General features: G+C 50.0%; 2 long non-coding RNA genes across 6 annotated transcripts in view; one reads left to right on the top strand and one right to left on the bottom strand.

Moving 5' to 3' along the window:
* Positions 1-22,124, bottom strand: part of LOC135280610 (uncharacterized) — a 70,476-nt gene that overhangs the window by 31,985 nt on the left and 16,367 nt on the right. Inside the window, exons 3-4 of one of the 5 annotated variants that reach the window (XR_010347485.1) lie at positions 21,171-21,344; positions 19,690-20,713 (exon numbers count right to left, since the gene is read on the bottom strand). The exons of 2 other annotated variants lie outside the window; for them this stretch is intronic. This is a non-coding gene — a long non-coding RNA (uncharacterized LOC135280610). Of the gene's footprint in view, positions 1-4,982; positions 5,083-19,689; positions 20,714-21,170; positions 21,345-21,626; positions 21,798-22,124 lie in introns of those variants that run through there. 2 more of the 5 variants (XR_010347483.1, XR_010347484.1) reach the window with 2 other exon arrangements.
* Positions 11,842-13,315, top strand: LOC135280613 (uncharacterized). Its single transcript, XR_010347493.1, has 3 exons — positions 11,842-12,089; positions 12,200-12,269; positions 12,455-13,315. It is a non-coding gene; the product is annotated as an uncharacterized LOC135280613 (long non-coding RNA).

Raw genomic sequence — 22,124 nt, 5'->3', positions numbered from 1 at the left:
TGACCTGGAGAGGCCAGGACTGGTAAAGCACAGACACCACCAGGTCTCACCCATCAGCTGATCATGTACAAGTGTCCCCATCCCCTCCCTACAACAGTCCAGAGCCAGCAATGGCCTTTGGGTTCAGCCCCTCAAGCCTTCAGCAGATCCCCTCCTTGGGAATCTCACCCAGAACCACACATAAGATCCCACAGCAGCCACAGAAGAGTAAGTAAATAACCTATCTTAGCTAGACTTTCCTCCAAATGGACAGGAATGGGTGCTGCCATTTTTGCTGGCACTGTCAGGAGTCACTTTCTGGCACCATAATGGCTTTGCTGGGAACTCAGACAAAAGGGATGAAGGAAATCATGCCTCATCCTGCCTTTCCATAACCAAGGCTCTTCATGAGGGACAGGGGAAAGCAGCATCTTTAACACAGGAGAAATGAACTGCTGCTACAGCAGCACAAACAAGCTCACCTTCCCCTTGGCACAGCTGGTCAGCACCCCAAGGGATGTTGTAGGTGGGATGATCTGGGGATTGAACACTGTTGGTGCTCCCAAGCAGACAACCAGGCATGTTGTGAGCAAGAGGGGACTCAATCCCAGACCAGTCTTCCAAAGGAAGGAAGAAAAGCAAGACCTCTGGAAGCCTGTGGCAGGGCCACATCCATGGCCACTGTGCCATCAAGCCACAAAGGTGTGACAAAACACCACTGGGGGAGACAGAGACAATCACCCACCCCATCACCACGGGGTGCTGAGGAGCAAAAAGCCATCTGGGATACAGGAGAAACACTCCAAGAGCAGTGGCCAACACAACACAGCACTGCAGAGAGGAAGCTCTTGCACCTTCACACACGCTGCCCTGTTTCCTCAAAGACCCAATTCCAAGCCCTCCAAAAATCAATGAGATAACAAGGAGATGAGTTGCAGCCAATATGGATTTGTCAAGAGCAAATCACATCGCTCCCATCTATCTCCCTCCTAACAGGCTTTGGGCACAGCTCTCCCTGTCAGACACCTCCACTCCAGGAAAGCTTCTGACAGTGCCCAGGCTGCCACTCCCACAGCCAGGGGAATGGGGTCTGAAGAGAAACTGTGACAGGGCAGGCACAAAACTGCTCAGAGAGCCATATGTAAAGAGCAGATATCAGCACTCTTCTCTGCTACAAAGGCAGAGCATATCAACAAACAGGATTTTGTAGGAACCTGTCACACATCTGCCTTCTTCAGAGCTTTTGCTACAGAGCTGGATGAAGGAGCAAAAAGAAAACTCATTAAATTCACAGGTAGCATGGAGGTGGGAAGAACTGGCAGGTTGTTTTAGAAGACAGGATTAGAAAATACTGGTATCTTAAGAAATCTTCTTCTTTTTTTCCAGGGCAGATACAAGGGCCATGTTTTTCTCTCCAGCAGGAATAATCAGCTGTCCAAGAACAAATGTCCAAATAGAAAAAACAAGTTTTCAGGGTTTTGCTTCACCACTCTTGCATATCAAGGGTTACTGATGCTGTAAGGAACTGAGACCTCTTGCCCTTAACCCTATGACAGTGCCATGTAGGGTTCAAGGCATGTTGCATTAGGCAGGCATCAGGGATCTCTTCCCTAGCAGCGTGCAAGCAGAATAAGTATCAAGCTCAAAGGCCCAGAACAGGATCAGAAAACAAGAATTCCCACTCCCAGGCTGCTCTTTATCTCCTGCATCACTGTCACCTCGTTGCAACTGGCACACTGAGTGCCTCTTGCTCCAGCAGGGAAGGCGTTGCTGTGCCAGCAGCACATCATGCTAATCATGACAGCCCAGCGGAGGCTGCACCCGACACCGTGCACGCTTCACAGAGTTGTGCCAACTGCCTGCCCGAGCCCCCCATAACCAGCTGCACCCAGTTCTGCTGTCAAGTGTCCCTCCTCTTTCCCTGTGACAATTCACACCACAGACTCTGCAAGACAAGGACTTCCCATCTCCAGTTGCCACCAGAAGCAAGCAAAGCACAACTGCTCCACAAGAATAATAAGGCATTTCCAGATGTGGCCTTTTTATGGAAAATCATGGCCAAGCCCCTGCAATGAGCTACATTTTTACCCTTTAGGGAAGATATGCTTGCAGCCATTCTCCACATGATCCTTGGGCTTTCACTTTGGCTGCACATTTGGTTTGTCTCAATGTGAGCTGGTGGGGAAGTTGACCTTGAAGCCCTGGGAACTCTGATGTTCCAGGAAAGTTCATCCACTGCCAGAATAAGAAAGCAGAGTTTCCAAATAAGTGACATTTCTTTTCCTTTGGCAGCAATTGCAGGGAAGACTGCAAAGTAGCAGGGGATTGATCTGGCTCCTGTGGAGGTGACTAATGGGAACAGGATCCCACAGCTATGGCAGAGAACTCGATGGCACTGTCCCCCGCAGCTGCCTTGCTACAGAGACACTTCCCCCACATGTCATGGGGGGAATCCTTGCACCATGCTCCCCACATGGACGTCTCCCACGGACACGTTTTGCCAAGCCCTCCAAGAACCCAGAATTGGAAGCAAACATTTGAAATGCTAGCAGGAGAATCATGTCAAGGAAGGCACTTCAGGTTCAGAAGTACACAGTCAGCTGGCAAAACGCTCTCCACTGGAGCATCACCCAGACCACAGGCTTTTAGCACCATGTGGAGTATGACTGAATGCAGTCTTATCCCTCCAAAATGAAGACTGAAATAAAGCATTGCAGCAGAAATTATAGTGAGGCTCAGGGTAATCCCAGGGCAGGTATTTTCACGGTGAGGTCAAGACAATCCATGCATCAGGAACTTGATGAAATTTAAAGAAAGGTCCAAAGAAGAGACAAAGTGGATGAAGTGGCTTGTATTTATTACCCACCACAAAAGACAGCAGCAAGATCAAGGTGTAAAAGCAAGGCATTAGCACCTCTGTGTCAGCATCAGTCTGTGAGGATCTGCCATATCTCCCACCAGTACTTATTGTGGTTTCTCTCCTGAAGGATGGGCTATGCACGTACACATCTGTACGCTTTCCTTCAGACTGAAGGCTCACAGCACTGACAACCTTGGCACAGGCTGGTGAGGCTCCACAGCCTGCCATTGCATCTCTTCCTTCAGAAGAGACTGGGCATCATTAGCATTGCCAAAAAGCCTGTGAAGTTTAAAGCAGGATTGTCATGCTTTTGTTATTCTCACAGATGCCAACACCACAAGGGTGCTCTAGGATTTACAAAAGATCAGCTGGGAAAACTGAATGGAAGATACAGGCTATGTAAATTCTCCTCAAAAATGGCCCTGAGCACTGGAAGGCAGGGTTAGCGTGCCACTGGCACAGTCAGTTCAGTTCTTGCCTTCCTCACACCCCTTGCTGCCATTAAGCCCCGTCAGACACCTGTGACCCACACTATTAACACCAGCGTGTCAGCTCATTCCCGCTGAGAACAGCCGCACAGCCACAGCTATTCGTGCCTTTTGCCACCTCTCAGCACGACCACAGCAATCTGACAGCCCTGCAGTGTGTAAAGGGCTCTATCCGAAATATGCTCTGCACCCCGAGTGCCCTGTAATCCCATTTCCACACTGCGCTGGGCAGCTGCCTCCCAGGTCCTGATCCAGAGATCAGGAGAAATCTGATCCAAGGCCTTGGCTCTCATGTCCCCGTGGCCTCAGCAGCAGAGGCAAGGCTTTCCCAGGATGGAGTCAGCATGGAACAGCACAGACTGCCACAGAACCCCGAGGGCTGATCCCATCCATATGCAGCAGAACCTCCTCAGTCCCTGCTGAGCTGTTGCTGCCCAGGGAGCACAGGTTATCAGACATCTCCTGCTGCAAACCACTGCATTTCTTTGTGCTCCTGGTGTGACAGAAATGCACCATGACGTGGATTTAAAAGAAATATCCTAGAACATGGCTTTCCACTGCAGGCACTTAACCCCTGGGATGACACTGAAACATCCAGACCCTGACAGATGCAGACACATTCACTGTCATGCACAACTCAAATCTCTCAGATAGACATCCTCAGAGCACAGGAAGCTCTGTCTGCAGCCCACACTAATAGTGAGGAGCTTATAAATTCTCAGTCAGCCTGTTCAGTCATATCAAATTAGCATAGGAGTTGTTGGGTCCCTGACTGGGACAGGTTATTTGGAACAGGACAGGTATTAGAGACATGGAAAGGAGAGGTGGGCTCCCCAGTGCAAGCAATGACTATCATGGCATGAAGTGACAGAAAGATATAGTGTCTGTGTCTCTTCTGAGCTCAAACAATTCCCCTATGGCTTCGCTCCCTCATCTGTAAAGACAAGAAAAACTTGGCTCACCTATCAAATTCCTATTTGCATCAGCTAAAAAGAATAAAGGTCTGGTCCCATGAGGTTCTGATTCATTCTGCTGAAGGTGCCTTATCCTTTTACGACAAGTTAATGGGAGCTGTGGTAGAAGCAATCCACCTTGTTTGGATGTGTTGGAACAGATGACTTATGAAGAAAGGCAGCCTCAACACCTCACTCTGCAGACTCTCAAACATTGCTGTAGACCTTTTCTTTACCTGCCTCTGCCAATTTTCACCATGAGCTGTATTGCTTTATTATCACCTCTCTAAGGCTCCTCCACATGCTCCAAGCTCATCCCAGACTACCTAAACACCAGCCAGGACAGGCAGAGAGCCATTAGCACTGCGGTGCTGTTATTGCTGCTGCCTGGGCTGGAATTAATGCTGTTCAGCCACGGCGCAGTGAAAATATTGACTTTCCAGCTAATTAAACCAAATTCCATGAAAGCTACAACTTCAAACTTCACAAAAATCCATCAATGATTCATAAATATTTGAAAGTGCCAGATTGATTGCATCTGGATTACTGCAGCGGAGGGAGCTGAGGTCTGGCTGAGGAGGAGATGGACGAGGCAGCTCCCAGACCTTGATGTCGTGGCTCCCAGGACTGCATGGACCTCCCCAGCCTCAGTGACAAGAGCACCATCCCCAGTGCTGAGTTATCTGTGCTGCTGCAACCCACTTGATCCAGAGTGCCCAGCCTGCAGGTAAGGATGTAGCAGTCCATCTGTTTGCACCACGAAGATTAGAAGCCTAATAACCTGATTGTTTCATTTCTGACCCTGGAATAAAAAAATAAAATACATATAGATATTCCAACGTGCTCCACCCATTGCTGCCCACTAATGAGGTTGTTGGCATTCCCAGAACACTTCAGCTGGCCAAACTTCAGCTGGTCTCCAGGGAAGCAAGGGGATTTGTTAGCCTGGCCTTCTCTCCACCCAGCCCAGCCCTTCCATCTTCATGCCATTCAGCCAGCCAAGAAGGGGTGTTTTGTTTTCCCAACAACCTTTCCAAAGGGAGCAAATTCCAGGATGCAAGATGCAGCAAGTCAAAATTATCTATTTTTACTTCACCCCACAGAAAAGCTCCAACTTTTCCCACATAAAAGAAAATTAATTCAAACTTGGATGGGGGAAACTTTTTGGAAAGAAACACAATAAATAGCTTTGGTTCACTGCAGACAGTCTTTGCTGCACAGAAGTTGGTTTGCAAAGCCACTGCAGGCTGCCTTTGTCCTCCAAGTCTCTGGAGCAACATTTGTACACAAAAGAAGCCAGCACAAAGTCCTTGCCTGTGAAACCATATATCCAGCTCTTGAAATCAAGAGGGGAAACAGAGGCCTACAAATCTTACTCTGAAACACAAAACTCTCCTTCATTAGCAACTGATGAGAGAGAGAGTCCTTCAGGGCAGGGCAGACAGGTAAGAGAAGAGGATCAAGGCAGGTTCAGGGCACTGTGCTCAGCCCCATCTCCTTCGACCGCCTCACTCCTCAATGACTGCCCTGGCAGGAAGCACAAATGCTGACTGAATGCTCCTGTGATTGCAGCATTCAGAGTGTCCCCTCTATAATCCTCTCTGTAATCCTGTAAACTAACAGGGTACAGCTTCCCACTGCAGCCTCTCCTCGGTGGGAGCACTCCCAGCTCCAAGGCTCTGCCGAGAGAGCCGGGCGAGCATGGCCTCTGCACAAGCCAGGTCTTTGTCCCAGACAAGCAGCAATCCCCAGAGCTGGCAGTGCTGCCTGACACCCCAAGAGTCCCAGCTTTCCCAGGAGCACTGTATCTACCCCCATGTGGGAAGGCATGGCCACAAAAACCTCCCTTCACCGAGTCAGGCGCCTCATGTCCATGGTGTGCACAGAGTGCTGCTGGCAAGGGCTCTCCCCACCATAAGGGAGAAATCTGCTCCTGATCCTTTATGAAGATCAAGCTCCCAGAGTCTGCCAGCTGCCTGACCACAAACCCTGACAAGAAGGAAAACACTTAGCTGCCAGCCTTCTCCAATTTCCAATCCCCACCAAGCTCAGGATCTGGGCAAAGGGCCTCTCCCTCCCTGGCATTAAACCCTTGGCCAGGGCACCTCAGCACTCAAAACACTGCTTGCACTGGTTGCTTGCTGGCTGGGGTTAAACCACAAAACACCGAAATAAGGCAATTAAACCACTCATTTCTTTCTCACCACCAAAAATAAACAGAGCCCCTAAGATAGTGGTTCTAAACACAAGATTAGAAAACATTCCTTGCCCATAAGCTTCCTGGAGCAAACCTTCCTGTCTTCATTCCAGTTAAAGATACCTTTAGCACAACTCACTCTACAGCACTGTTGGTTCCTCCCCAAACATCTAAGAATAGTCTCATGCATTTAAAGATTTTTTCCCTAATCAGGAAAGAAACAGGACAATCACTTGAAGTAGTTTAGTGAACTAGTTAAGAGTCACAAAAACCTCAACTTTATTTGGCAGCCATGGCACATACATTGGTCTGACCCTCAGTGCTCATGTAGGGAGTTTGAGGGCACAGCTGAACCTCAATTCTGTGCCACTGAAGTGCTGGAGATTGGGCTTCCCACACCACAAATGAGGATCACAACAACCACAACCGCCAGAAAAGCAGCAAACACACCCATACTGCTCTGTCTGGGTCATCTGCCACAGCTGGCTTGGCCTGTGACACTGCCTTGTAAGAGACTGCATGAGGAAGAAGAGAAGAGAAGAGGTCCCTGATAGTGCCCCACAACCAAGAGGTGCAGCTGCTTCTCCAGCCCTGCTGATACAGACACACCTCATTTCTTGCCACCCTCCACATCCTCGCTCCCCAGGGTGAAATTGTTTCCTAGGAAAATCAGAGAATCTCCTGTTTAAGAATTGGACTCCAGTTTAAAAAAGCTATCTAAAAAGAAACCTGTCCTCGTGAGTTTGCTCATGGAAATCAATGGCATGCTAGCAGATGTACCAAATATCCCCCAAAGTGCACATGTCAGTGCATTTCTTCCTTCAGAGATCATTAATGGCTCATGACCAAGGTCAGGAGTCAAGTCTAAGACTTTGCTGCTGATATAGAGGAAAGCATCTTTGCAGTGACACAGGGCACAACCTGCCCAGCTAATAGACTCACAGGAACTCGACTCCCAGACCTCATCCACCCCCTAATTTATAAATAATAAATTGCCATTTTAAAGCTGCTGTCTAGGAAGAGTATTCTAAGCCTCTGCCACCCCTTGGAGACTGCAAACACAGTGACAAGACGAGAAACACACAGCAGATTAAAACAGCTGTAAGTAAAATCAGCTTCAAAGCCAGAAAAAAAGCCAAGCACACCACCAAAATTTTCTGGACGAAGAAAGATTTTTAGCAGATAAGGCCTGAATTGGGCAGGCCTGGGACCAGCCCCCTCCCTCACAAGGGAGAGCACTCAGTCACCGTAGAGACAAAGCACAGGCACGACTGCTCCTGTCCCCACTCTGCAGCCTGTGTCTCCTCTGAGGCTCCGGAGCAGATGGCAAGCTGCAAGCGAGGGAAGGAGGCACTGGTGAAATGCTGCATGTAAATAAGGCAGCCAAACACTTTTGCTGCGCCTCGGCAGCAGCCGAGCAGGGCTATTAAGGGGCTGCTGCAGGCGAGCGGCTCGGCAGCAGTAATGAGCTGGCCACGAGTGACTGATTCCGTGGCAAGGCTGGTTGGTATCGATCAGATGCTGCAGCCCTGCCACTGGGGCACAGACCGAGCTGATGGATCACCGGCACCGGGGAGGCCAGGGGAGAGAGCAGCGTCCCGGGAGGAGCCAGGACAGCGCCGGGACTCCGGGCTGGAGCTATCCCGACCACTGAGCTTCTGCCTGCTGCTAGGGGCAAAGGAAGATGTTGCTTTTGCTGCTGCCCTGATAGCCTCTGGAGTATCTTTTCAGCACAAAGTCCTATTTGGGTCAGAAACAGGAACAGGGTTAGCTTTGCTTCCTTGGAGAAAAGTACGATTTGCAGCACAGCAGCCACAGTCGTGTTGGAGATTCCTCCCCACAGGAAGGGAAGGTGAAGAGGCAAAAGAATGCTGCCTGCTTTGACACAGGACACACTGTGTCCTTGCTGCTTATGTTATGAATAGAAAGTTGGGTTTTTTTGGTTTTTTTTGGTTTTTTGGGGTTTTTTTTGAGTTTCAGAGTTAGAAACAAGTCAGACCAGTCAGACCTCTTTGGTTTCGCTGCCGGAGAGGAGCTCCTCAATTACCTGTTAATGGCTGGTGATTAACCATTGTTTCCCTGATGCTGGCCGCTTGCCAGGGAGGGACATGGGGACAGACCCAGAATAGCAGTGACATCAGAGCCAGTATGCAGATGAGAAATGCATTGCGCCCCGAATTTTTACAGTTTTTACAAGAAAAACCCCTAAAATCACGAGCCAACAAGTGACCTAAGTGACGTCTAAGGATGGGAGCGTAGTCCCATACCTGCTTGGATCCTTTTTGCTTCTCACCCTAACCTGAAAAGATGTTGATTAAAGAGACGCCCCGGGGTGTTAGACAAAAAAGCAGGAATCTGCTGCTCTCCCGTGAGGACGGAATCCCCAGCTCTGCCTGCAGACCAGGACAAAGCTGCATCACCCTCCTCCTCCTCCGCGCCACGCCTGGGAGCAGTGGCAGCGTGGGCGCGACCCATCGACTTCTCCCCACCTGAGCTGATTCTTCTTCATACAGGCATTAAAAAGGAGAAAGATCTCCTGCCCATTTATTTCACTTAGACTGTCCCATCACTGCCCCAGCCAAGAAACAGGTGTTTTTTTCAGCATTCTCACCTTGTTTCCCAGGCATTCAGAGTATCTCGTACTGTTTTTTCCCTTTATACCTGATTCATTTTTCCACCTTAAAATTATCTCAGGCAAGGACCCTGCGTATCTCTTGGGCCTAGCCCACTGTTCCAAGAGAAGGGAACAGCTCTGCACCTCTCAGATGGACTGATGCAGCTTACCAGTACACGTTTGGTACCCAAAGCAGTATCCGTGGGTCCCACACATGCTACACCAGCACACCCCTGCCCAGAGAAGGGTGAGAAGCAGGAACAACATCCACTTGGATTGTATCATCACAGCAAGGCCTTGATGGATCCAAGCTGCAAAGGGCAGACTAACAGCACGTGGAGACTCTCCCTGGGAAGAGAGGAGTATTCCCATTCCTGGTGCTAACTAGTGCACCACATCCCAGCTCGGCTTGCAGGGCCCAGGGGGTTTGAGATGAAGGGTCTGCCCACGATCAGTCATTAGACCAGTCACCAGCAGTTACGGATTTCTCTGGGTTTACACTCTTCCAACCTCTCCCTTACACAGCCAAAAAAGACTAGCAATAGTCACAGCTCAAATACTCTATTTAAAGGCTGCCTTGAGGACTAGAAGTTAATTTTAAAACTAACTGACCTAAGCTCTCTGCCACAGTACCTCAGGAGGAGTCTGGAAGGGTGGGGTTACTGCTAATGCTTGTCTAGAGAGTGTGTATTTTACCTCCCAGCTCTTATTTCACATTATTAATGTCAAGGTTTTTTAACAAAATTTGTCTTGGTCAATTAACTCAGACAGGGATGCTTGTAACATTCCAAATAAAGCCAACCACATCCTGTGCTCAGAAAGATGAGCGAGCATGGCTCAGGAAACAAGGGAATGACAAGGGCAAGGCATGACTCACACCTACCTCGCTCCCACATCCCGGAAAACAACCCACCCCACCAGCCTGGCAAGGACACAGACACCAACAGCCTCCTGCTCTCCCCACTAGAGCTCTCTCTGCTGCCCTGCACACCAAGGCTAACAGCTGCCCATAGCAGAGAAAAGTCTGTTTTGAAGTATATTTGCCCAGTAGATCTGTCACAACAAAAGCATCACAAAGACACTTGCAATGACACTTGCTCACTAAAAGCAGAAAGAGTGATTCCCTTTCATAGAAAGCTGTTACTTGTGCATTAAAATACCTCTTGGTTTGACTTTTATCACATTCAGTTACAGTGCACTGAAATTTAAGGCACAGTCCTTACACGACCAGGGCCATGAGGGGCCACCCAGCATCTCTGCAGCCAGGTAAGAATCACACTGCGGAAGCTGAGGCCAATTCCCTTGGATTTCAGTAGTTACACTCTGCAGTGGGTCACTTCACATGTTATTTTTTTTGCCTTGCCTGGATGACCACTGCTGTGGAATTGGAAGGCAGTGACTGGTTGGCAGAGAAGAGGGATGCAGGCAGAGCTGTATTAATCCTTGACTGCTGAATGAGTATGCTTTCCTTCCCAAAAACACCTCAGGCTGTTCCCAACTGAAAAACATTTGTGTATCAAAACATCCAAGTATTTCCCCAAACAATGTCATATCCAAGAGAACAGAGTAGTTCCAGGGAAACCTGGACAAAAAAAGTAATTTAGAACTTCTTCATAGATCTGAAACAAAGTGTTTTGACTATCAGAAATTCATCTCTCTGCCAAAAAATCCAAACTCCTCTCAAATTTAAGGTCCTCACAGAAGCTGTACTTTCACATAAATAGAAGCCATTGTACCAGTAGTGAGGAAGGATTTTTGAAAGCCGTCATCATCTGAACTCACCACTTTTTCTGAGGAACACATTCACAAGTATATTTTTGCTACAGGAATTATAGCACATGTCATTTCCAACCAGAACATGCACTACCCATCTCAAATCTGTGATATGGTCAGAGCAGGCACAAAACCGTGGGTGCCTGGGGCGAGAATTGCCTCTGGCTCCCTCTGGGCCTTCCTCATCAAGTCAACTGCTAATGAAGAGCTGGTAAGCACCCATCTTAGGGGAGCAGCCTCCACAGCCATGTGGGCAGGGCAGAGCTGTTGTATTGGCACGATTTCTTACACAGACCTTGCCTCAGACTGTCACCTGGTGTGGGACAGGTGCACCAAGATCTGCAAGGAATGAGGCTCACTGGAGAAAAGCAATCTGCTGGTGACCACGATGAGAGCACAGGCTGGTTCAGGTGAGCATTTATTCACACTGCCCCCACAACTTCATATTCCAATCAATGGAAATAAGAACTGCTCTACACGTTTGGTTTTTAGGCCAGATATCACCTGAAAGGTCTCAGCAGATGTCAGCTCTTGCCAGCCACAGGCGACAAATCCCAGGGCGCCGGTGCAGACCATACCACTTCTGGCCATGCAAAGCCCACTGGAATCCCCCCACAACCTCCTGCTCAATCACAGCCCCTCCAGCAGCTCATTCCTGCCCTCATGTGCAGCTGTCTGTGCTGGTGCAGCTACCAGCTTTCAGTGGAACCAAGGCAAGCATGCCAGGCCTTCTCAAGCTGCCTTCACAACAAACTGCCTCAGGCACACATCCCTGCTCAAACACTTCCAGATGTGCTCCCTGGTTCAGGATTACCAACCCAGCAGTACTCCAGCTTTGCACTGCTCACGCCTGCACAGAGCTGTGCTGACTTCTGGGGTGCCTCTCTGCCACAACACACCTCAGCCAGACCCTTGCAGGGGCTCTGTGACATCCCATCCCAAGAAGCAGCCTGCTCACAATTGAACTGCAAACCATGTTTGCATGTTCCATTATCTGCACCAGAACACATGAAGAACTGTAGCTAACAAAATAAATGCCAGTCTCCAGTTCAGGAGTGCAGAAAGGCAATTGCTTTGATTTGCAGTACAAACTAGAACTTGAATGAAAGCAAGACCAATTTCTACTAATTAGAATCATAGAATCCCAGACTGGTTTGCATTGGAAGAGACCTTCAAGATCCTATCATTTCACATGCCCTACCACAGGCAGGGATGCCTTCATCAGGTTGCTCCAAGCACCCTCTAACTCGGCCTTAAACACTTCCAGGGATAGGGCAGCCACATCTTCCCTGGGCAACCTGTGCCATGGCCTCACCAAAATTCTCACCCTTTTAGTTCAATCATTGTGGATGTGGAAACGACACAGAGCAGAAGAGGAGCTGTAGCTGCTGCACAGCTGTGACAGGTAAGTCAAGAAGCAGCTGAAGCAGGTTACTGTGCTCATCCAGCAGCCCAAGAAAAGAATTTTCAGGATAACCTTTCATTAGTGAATCCTGCCTTGGGCTGCACAGCCCACCTGTGCTGGACGGCAGCAGCCAGCTCCCCAAATCCTTCCTCGTGTAACTGAGGGCACAGCATCACATCCTGCAGTTCCCCAGAGCACTTCCAAGGGAGAGCACAGCCCAGCTGACCCAGCACTGCCCGTGTCCTTCTGGCTGCTGATGCCCAGTGCTGCAGATCAGAGGTGGGATCAATACCACACTCACTAAAACCAGTGTTGAGGGCAATGATTTCACACTAACTAGAAACAGCAGTAAAACAGACCTCTTTGACTATCATTTTCCAAGCAAATGCAGTGAGTAAGCAGCAGACTAGCAGTGCCAAGAGCAAAAAACTAATTTGGTGGGGGCTTCCTATTTAATATCCATGCTCTTGATCCCACAAAGATTTAAGATTTATTTGGGCCTACACACTTGCATAAGGTCGTGTGTGCATTTAAGAGACTGTAGGATCTAAGCCAAACTTTTTACTAAGTACTAGATAAGCAAATTTGCCTAACAGGAATTTTAATTTGCCATTACCCCTTTAAAAATGTATTTGTTCTCTGCTAAATAGTAATAAATTAGCCTAACAGCAATCATTTATGTTTCTTTAGCATCTTGGAAGCATCTCAATACATTTTTACCAACCACAGCAGCCCAATGAAGCTAAATCAACTGCCACATGTACATCTCACAGGGCTTGGTTTGAAGCTGGGGTCTTTACAGTAGAAAGCTTGAATTTTTCACTAACTCACTGAAAAAACATATTTATAATTTCAAGTAGGAGGGAAGACGCACAGGAGCTCTGCAAGAAGAGTTTAATCTGGTGAAAGGAAGAATTTTTTTCAGCAGATTTTGTACCCTGCCCACCTACCCACCCTCCCTGGCATCACACATCAGGAGGTTCACACACAGCAAGCCCAGCCCTTCCAAGGAGGCTGACACAGCCTCCTGCACAGCTGGGCTTTGCACACAGGTACAGTGCCTGTCCCTGCACACCTGGGCTTTGCACACAGGTACAGTGCCTGTCCCTGCACACAGCCCCCTGCACACCTGGGCTTTGCACACAGGTACAGTGCCTGTCCCTGCACACAGCCCCCTGCACACCTGGGCTTTGCACACAGGTACAGTGCCTGTCCCTGCACACAGCCTCCTGCACAGCTGGGCTTTGCACACAGGTACAGTGCCTGTCCCTGCACACCTGGGCTTTGCACACAGGTACAGTGCCTGTCCCTGCACACAGCCTCCTGCACAGCTGGGCTTTGCACACAGGTACAGTGCCTGTCCCTGCACAGCTGGGCTTTGCACACAGGTACAGTGCCTGTCCCTGCACACAGCCCCCTGCACACCTGGGCTGTGCACACAGGTACAGTGCCTGTCCCTGCACACAGCCTCCTGCACACCTGGGCTGTGCACACAGGTACAGGGCCTGTCCCTGCACACCTGGGCTTTGCACACAGGTACAGGGCCTGTCCCTGCACACAGCCCCCTGCACACCTGGGCTGTGCACACAGGTACAGGGCCTGTCCCTGCACACCTGGGCTTTGCACACAGGTACAGTGCCTGCCCCTGCACACACCAGACCATCCCAGCTCCAGAGGTGGGCACCTCTCCCAGTGCAGAGATGGGAGCAGACCCAGCCCAGGCCTGCCTGTAGCCCTTGGAACGGGTTTGAACAGACAAGGACCAATCCTGGAGAAATCTGTGTTTCACAAACACTACAAAGCTTTTGGTGGGGGGCTTGCCCGCTTCCCGAGCTCCCTTCCCAAATGCAGAAGGGTATTATCCCCTGAGAAGAGGCTGGAGAGATGATAGACACTAACCAGGCAGGCATCTCCAAACTGGAGCTCTAAAATACCTGTATTTTGGCATTCCTCCTCCCCACCATAACCTGTAGCATGTATCAAAACCCATTTCACTCCCAACGATGTTGCGGTGTGATGTCAGGGCTTGCCTCAGTTCCCTGGGTTTCTCCCTGAAATTACCCTTCCCCAGTGGGTGTCAATCACCTCTCCTTTTCCCCACCCTTGACCCCTGCTGGGCACTGTCTATCAACCCAGAAATTCCAAGAGAGCATCGAGTGATTGGCAGGTTCAAAGGATGCTCTCCACCCCCACGGGGGGCCATTGGCCCACCCAGGTGTCCCTCTCACCTGAGACCCCCTCCCCTGTGCCTGGTTGGTGCTCCCTGGGTCCCCTCCCCTGCCCCTCCCCAGGTAAAAGGACAAGCAGAGCAGGAGGTCAGGTTCTGTTGGAGAGTTCTGGTGGGAGAGTTCAAGGGATTGTTGCAAGATTCAGAGGCCGTGCCACCAAAATAAAAACTCTGGGTTAAAAACTCTCCATCAGGACCCGCTCCTTTCTTCACCTCGCCCCAAAGGTTTCTCCAGCTCAGGAAGGCCTGAGGAGTGCCCCCCCTCAGCAGCAAGCTCCAGTCCCAAGCTCTGGAGCTCGGGGTGTGCCTGGACTTGTCTCCACATGCCCGGCTTGACCACAGGTACTGAACAGCATCTCTGGGGAGAAAACCCCACAGGTGCTGCTGTTTGGTCAGCAGCTGGACCACACAGACCAAGGCAGTCCCGTCTGTAATATTGGCAACACCAATACAACACCATCCCTGAAGCAACACCACTGCACAGGCTGGGAGCGGAAAGAACAGCAATGCCTAAAGAGGAATTGAGGCTGACTCAGGGTGGCACAGGACAAACCACTGCACCTCTCCAAAACCAGCCATGCTGGTGTCCCCTCTCCCCACCAAACGAGCTGTTTACTGGAGTGCAGCTGATAGCAATGAAGGACTGGGTGGAAATAGATTTTTTGTTCTGCCTGGCTGTGGGCTACTGGAGCCAGGATCATTAGCTATGCACGGCAAGCAGGCAGCACTCCCTCATTAGCAGGCCACTCATCAGCTCCAGCCACCTTCATTATTGGTTCAAAGGACTGTGCCCAGCCATTATTGCCCTCTCCAGAAACTCAGCCTAATTGGCTCAGGGAACATACAGGTTAAGAGCATGAACAGCACTGCAGCTAGCACAGTTTTGCCAAGTCATGACTTTATGAGTTCAGGGAATTGCATATCCTCAGGTCCTAGAGTCTTCAGCACTGCATTTAACCTCACTTTCTGCATCAGCTGAAGGGGACAGGATGCTTCTAATCCTCATGGCTACAGGGGAAAGAGTGGCCCTTAAAGGACTGCAAGCCAGATAGAACAACTTCACAAGTTTTTTTCCTCTTTATGTTTTGAATTTGCAGACCATTTCCCAGGGAAGAGCTGGTAATGTAATTTCCACAGACATGGAAAAACAGGCATGTTTGCTCTGAGCTAAGGAAGCACTCCAGAGCCCACTGCCCTGGGCAGTGAAGCTCTCTTTGTCCTCTGAAGCCACAGCACAGGCAGAGCCTGTGTTTCCCTGTTTTCCAAGGCCAGGGAACCTCTGTCTCCAGGCACCAGCCCACACTCAGCCCTACCTACAGGGCTGGTATGGCTCCATCCATCATCACAATCCAACTCAACAGAGAGGAGAGGAACAAGGGCTAGGAGAGCCCCTTCTCCAGCCACAACCACCACCAAAACACACCCAGCAAAGCATACCTTCAGTTTCTGAGCCATTCCTGTTTAAATGATCAAACATCCATATTTATCCTAAGGCTTCTGCAGAGGTTTCTCTCCTCTAAAGCTGAAGCAACACATCAGAACCATTCCCCCAATTCCTCCTTGCTTGCACACCTCTCCCCAGTTGGCCTTCAGACTGAAGGACTTCTATCTTCCTCTGAAGATAGTCCTTCAGACTGTCTCAGCTCCTCTGGTCAGCAGGCTCTGTTACCTCGTCACAAGTTCCAGGTGCTGCAGTGCTCACCCGGCTGAGCCTCCCTGCTGGTGCCACCTGTTTGCCATTACCAGGGACACCACTGGTGCTACCCACACCCCGGCCTTGCTGCCACCTCAAACCTGGGCCCTAACACATCTCCACCTGTTTGCCATTACCAGGGACATCACTGGTGCTACCACACCCTGGCCTTGCTGCCACCTCAAACCTGGGCCCTAACACATCTCAGCTGCCTGCTCCTTTCCAAGCCTCTTGAAATCCTGACTGGATTTCAGCCTTGCAGCCCAGTTTCCTGGGACCTGTACTCTAGGCAGACACTTGCCTTGGTGTTTGTTGGGGGTTAGGATTTTTCCTTTTGTTTCTTTCTCTCATGGAATTTTGTCCCAATTGTTGCTAAGAAACAATAACAACCAGTAGTAAGAGCTAAAAAAGTTGTACCCAGGAAGGAGGAAAGAAGATGAGTGTACCTGGCTGCACTTCTGTTATCTGAGGGGTTTCTTTTGGAGGGGCAGAGACACCAAGAGATCTGTGAGGGGAAGTGGATCAGGTGTAGCTCCTCGCTCTCTCACTCTCCGCTGTCCATCATAGGGGAAGCAGGATGGGAAGCAAGAGGGGAAGCAGGAGAGGAAGCAGAAGGGGAAGCAGGAGGGGAAGCAGGAGGGGAAGCAGAAGGGGAAGCAGGAGGGGAAGCAGGAGGGGAAGCCGGCTGTGCTCACTGTGGGCAGAGTTCGGCCGTGCTGCAAGGCTCCGTCCCTGCTGCCTTCTGCCACCAGAGCGAAGCTGTGCTTGTGGCTGGGGCCTTACCAACACCCGACCTCAGCAAAAAGGACCCTGCACCGTCTGCTCGGGTGCCTCAGGGGAACCCCTGGAACCCCGGGCCCTTTCCCTCCAGGGGAGCCTCTCCTGGCGGTGTCTGGGAGCCGGGCCCTGCCATTTCTCTGCCACTGCTCCCTAGCCTCACACCCGGTGCCTGGCGGGGCACCCTGTGGCTCCCTGCTCTTTATTCCAGCTCCGCTGCTCCCAATTATGCTGCTCCCAGCTCTGCATTCCAGCTTCCCCATTCCTAAAGTCAGCTCAGCCCAAAAGCCCCTTCATTTCCAAGTTCTAATAATTCGGAGGGAATGGGGTCATATTCTCCATTCCAAGGGAGCTTCCTGCCTCTCTTTCAAACCAAGACATTGTTAGGGATCTGTCCAAACCTTCACAAGTCCAGGCTGAGCTGATCTGCTGAGAACTCAAGCAGACTGAAATGGATTGCAGAACTAGCACTGTTAAGCTCATCTTGCAGCCTATTTCTTTCTTGCATCATTCTGATAAAATTCCATGTAGACTGCTGGAAGAAATTTAATATTTTACATTAACATATGATAGAGGGGAGTGTGTTTAGGGATTTTTGATAGTAATGGTCACAAAAGCTTCCCTTTGCTTCTTGCAATAGCTAATGTCTCATTCTATAGATAAAGACCAATATATAATACAGGCCTTGTCCATCTTTCTAGAGCAGATCAGAAATTTTTCATCAACAATTGCTCACCACCAAAATAAAATAATCAATTGTATTCATTTAAATCATCATATATCAGAAAATGCTAATATCACACAGTCTGTTCAATAGCTTTTCCATTAAAAAAAATGAAACAAAGAATTTTGAGAAGTCTAAAACGCCTTGTTCAAAACGATTCTTCCACACAAAATCATTTAGTTTGTATTTTAAAAATAGTGGCAAGCTGCGAAGACTGAAATAGAAATGAAATGTTTAATTTTGGAAGAACATATGCTTCATCAGAATTTTTAACATTCATTTCGGAGTCAAGAGAAAAACTGATGCCACAGACTGTCCTGTCAAAAGGAAAACTCACTTCTCTGCTACGGTGACTTCTGCTCGGTGTTAGCAAAATGCAGAAATACTTTTCACTTGCGGTGTGAACGAGGGGAGCTCTGTTGCAGAGCTGCCACGCTCCAGCCCTCCGCCATCGCTCATTCCACGCAAAGGCTGCGGCTCTGCAGGTGACAGCAGCTCCCTGGCACGGCGGGCCAGAGCAGCAGCAATAGATCAGCATTGCTGTCACACTGCTGTCAGTGCCTGGCCCTTGGCAGGCAAAGCGATGGGTCCGCTGGGGCTGGATTAATTGAATCCCAATCCTAGGGGCATCCTCCAGAGACAGGAGCTGGCCACAGCTGCCCATGCCTCGGGCACAGGAGTGCTGCTTTTGTTTGAAAGCACCTCTTTCCCAGAATGCGTTTAAAAGTGATTAGCAATCTGCAGGTAGAGAGTGACTGGGAGCTCTAGGCAGTGTAATTCCAGTCTGAGGTTAGCACATCTCTGCTCTCCCTTCACACGGACCAGGGAAAGAGGACACGAGTGCTGGGATGGGTGTGAAGCTGCTCTGCAGTGACAGGGCAAGAGCGAGCAGGAGAAGCACATGTCCTTCCCATCTCCCCTCCAAAATACAGTCCCTGGAATGAGCTGGCAAAACCAGCTCTGGCTGCTGTGCAGCACAAGGTCCTTCAGCCTGGAGAAGCACTGATGGGTGGTCAGTCCCTGCCTGCAAGAGCAGGAGGCACCCACTGAGCTCCCACAGCCAGGGCTTGGAGAAGGGGATGCCTCTGCCAGAGGAGACAACAAAATCTGAGCCTGATGCTGCTGTCTCACCAGAGAAGAGGTCACAAGTTGGCTGTTCATGTCCCAGTGAGCACCAGAGTTAAAGGGTTTTTTGGAAAAGGCATGTAGAAAGGGGAATGCTTAAAATGAAGCATGGATAAGAAATCCATCCCCATCCCTATCATGATCCTGTTGATGGTGAAAATAGAAAATTAATAGAATCATGGGATTGCTTGGGTTGGAAGGGTCTTTAAAGATCATCCAGTTCCACCCCCCCTGCCATGGGCAGGGACATCTTCCATTAGACCAGGTTGCTCCAAGCCCACTCCAACCTGACCTTGAAGTTGTTCCAGGATGGAGGGGTGGGTTAGTGTGCAATCCCCACCCCCTCTTTCAAGGGCTGCTGTCTCAAAGAAGTGTGTTTGAGATGTTAGCCCCACAGAAAGGGGCAGCTCCTTCCACAAAAAGAGTGTACAGTCACCTAATAGTCTAACTAGTCACTTAATAATCTAACTTGTCACCTAATATAGACAACTAACAGTCAGGTGCAGAGTTGACACAACCAGAGTTGACTCACAAGAGCTTGGCATGTACACCACTTTTCTCACACCCCAAGAGGCTGCAGGGCCGGAAAAGACTGACAGTGTTTTGTCTCCTGTGATATTTGCAATTTTCCCTTTTCCTACCATTTCAGAGAAGAGTCATGTTCCAATCCTTATACAACCATCCCCAAGCAGTGCCCACTGAGACCTGAGCATTTCTGTCTCTTTTGATAGTGCCTGTATCCCTCAGAAAGACAAAATGCCCCCAGCACAAAGCAGGCTCTGCAGCAGAGGCAGGAGCTTTGCTCCCAGCAGCTGGTGGCAGACACCAGCCCCTGAAATTCTGAGCCTGTCTGCAGGCACAGGCACTCTCATGCCTTGGAGCAGAGGGGGTCCCCCAAACACCCATGCATTAGCCTGCTCTCAGGGGACAAACAGCTCCTGAGTCACTGCACAGCCTTCAAACACGGGCTTTGTGCACTGGGTTATAAAAAGATGGGGAAAGAAGTCTTGAAAACATTGGGGTTTTTTCATCTTTTAGTGAGGTGGCATGGGAAGGGGTGGGGATCATGTGTCTCAGTAGTGGAGCAATTCATGAGGCCCACAAGCTTCCCTGAAAGGAGGCAAGGCAGCCCTAGAGAGATCAATCGCAATTTTATCTACCCTTTTCAAGTTCTCATTTCTTTTTATCCCATACTGCCAGATAAAAATCTCTGCCTCAAACACGGGTAAGGAGATAGAGCTTTATTATAGCATTCCAAAAACATTAGACGCTGTAGGCTTCACCCTTTTATGAGTTCACTTTGCTGGCACTTTCCTCTCTGCCCCCCCAAATCTCTTCCCTTTAATATTTTTTCTCTCCAAATCAGAACAACAGGCACAAAACTAATTATGTGATATTTCAGATCCATGTTGTGTTAATGGCACCCGATCGCGTGTGACATTTCCGACTTGTTAGACTATTATTCTCGCTTATTGTTATCTCTGCTGCTCTGAATACTGGCTCAGGGCTTTATATCCCCCCCATGCACCAGGCTCTCATCCCCCCCTTCCCTCTCTTGTTCTCATTTATCAGTGTGTGAGGATCTGTGGAATATTAAACTGGGCCATGCTGGATTGCTCACTCTGCTCGTTGTGGGCAGCGGTGGAAGGGAAGGCAGAGATGGCAGAGCACAGAAGGTAGGGAAAAGCAAATGCCAGAGGGGATTTGTGGGGAGAAGCCACCATAGCAAGAGTCAGCCCAGGGGAGCCACTGACTTTAGGCAGAGCTGTCAGGCTGTGAGATGTCCTCAGGTGACCTTCCAGTGATGGCTGCCCATCCCACCTGCCTTGTATTCTCCAAGGGTGGAGCAGCATCCATGAGAGACCCTTCTGGTGTGGCTTCATCTCCCACAGGCCTTGCTTGAAGAGACAAAATTGTTCCTTCTGCTTAGACCTGTGGGTGGGCCTTAGGGCAGCAGAAGCAGCAGACTGACCCTGGCCTTGAGCCCCTGGGCTGCCTCTCAGTGACAGCTGGCGGGGCATGTGGCACCCACAGCCTCTGCTGCTGGCCATAAACCCAGGGAGAGCCTTGAACTCTGGACACAGAGATGGAGGCCAAGGTCCAGAAGCACCAACAGCCCAGTGAGCATCAGCTGCTTGGCAGCTGCAGCACAAGGCAGAACAAATGGCAACAGCCAATCGAGGGGTGCTGCTGCCACCACATGCCTACCAGGCAAATATCTGTGATGCCACCTCAGGGACTGGACTTCTTATGGGAGTATCATGGTGCAGCTGTTGCCCATTTAGGGCCAGTTCACGGTCCCAGGGGTCCAGGGGAACATGCAATCATTACACATAGTTCTAGCTGTTCCTTCACCTGCCTGCAGAGCTCCCATATCCCGAGGACTCCTGAAGGTATTGGCCTGAATGCTGCCATCCTTTTGTTTCACTTCCTGACTGATTGTGCTCCTGGGTCTCTTTAGTCACACAAACACAGCAGCTGATTTGTCTCCACACAGCACTCAGTGAGATGGCGGCTGCCAAGTTCTTCCTGCTGGTACAGGCAGTGTGATCATGCCAGCACTGAGACTACAGGGAAACACTGAGAGGCTCCTCTTGCCTCCACTCCTTCTTGCTGAGGCTTCCCAGCGTGCCACAAATTGCTCTTCCCTCCCCATCCAATTTCCCCCCCCCCCCCCCCCTCCCTTCCAGCCCCACCCTTGCTCCATATGGGTTAACCCTGTGCTGCCAGTGAGCAGCACTGCACACAGCCCATGTACCTGGTTCCCAACCAGCAGGTCCAAGAAACTCCTTCTACCCTGGGAAACTGTGTCAGGAGAGATCTATGCTGGTAATTAAGCCAGGGCCAGAGCCCAGGCTTCAGACACTGTCATGGCCATCCAAGCCAGGACATGCTTCCCTGGCCTGCTCCAGCCAGCAGTGTCCCAGAGGATCCTGGACACAGTTCAGGGGATGGCATGAGCCAGGGACTGTCACCACTGAACTACATGGGAGAAGCCAGAGTTTAGTTGTATCAGCAGGAGCCACACCACATCACACCCCCGCAGGACCAGACTCGTTACATTTACTAGAATAGATACAGCCTTGGTACAAATGAGTTTTAGAGAGGACTCTCTGCCAGGAATATAATCTCCAGCTTCATTCCTTAGGGCTCAATCCAAGCAGAGTTTGCAATCATGTACTGCTCCCTCTGTGCCAGGGAGCTGGAAGGAGATGCAATACCAAAACCTGAACATTTGAGCTAAATTGTTTTATATAACTTTGAGTCTCTGTCTTAGTTTGAGCGCCATCCGACTCTAATGCCACTGGC

This window comes from Passer domesticus, chromosome 14 (assembly GCF_036417665.1).
Source record: "Passer domesticus isolate bPasDom1 chromosome 14, bPasDom1.hap1, whole genome shotgun sequence".
NCBI lineage: Eukaryota > Metazoa > Chordata > Aves > Passeriformes > Passeridae > Passer > Passer domesticus.
This window is presented reverse-complemented; position numbering and strand designations above follow the sequence as displayed.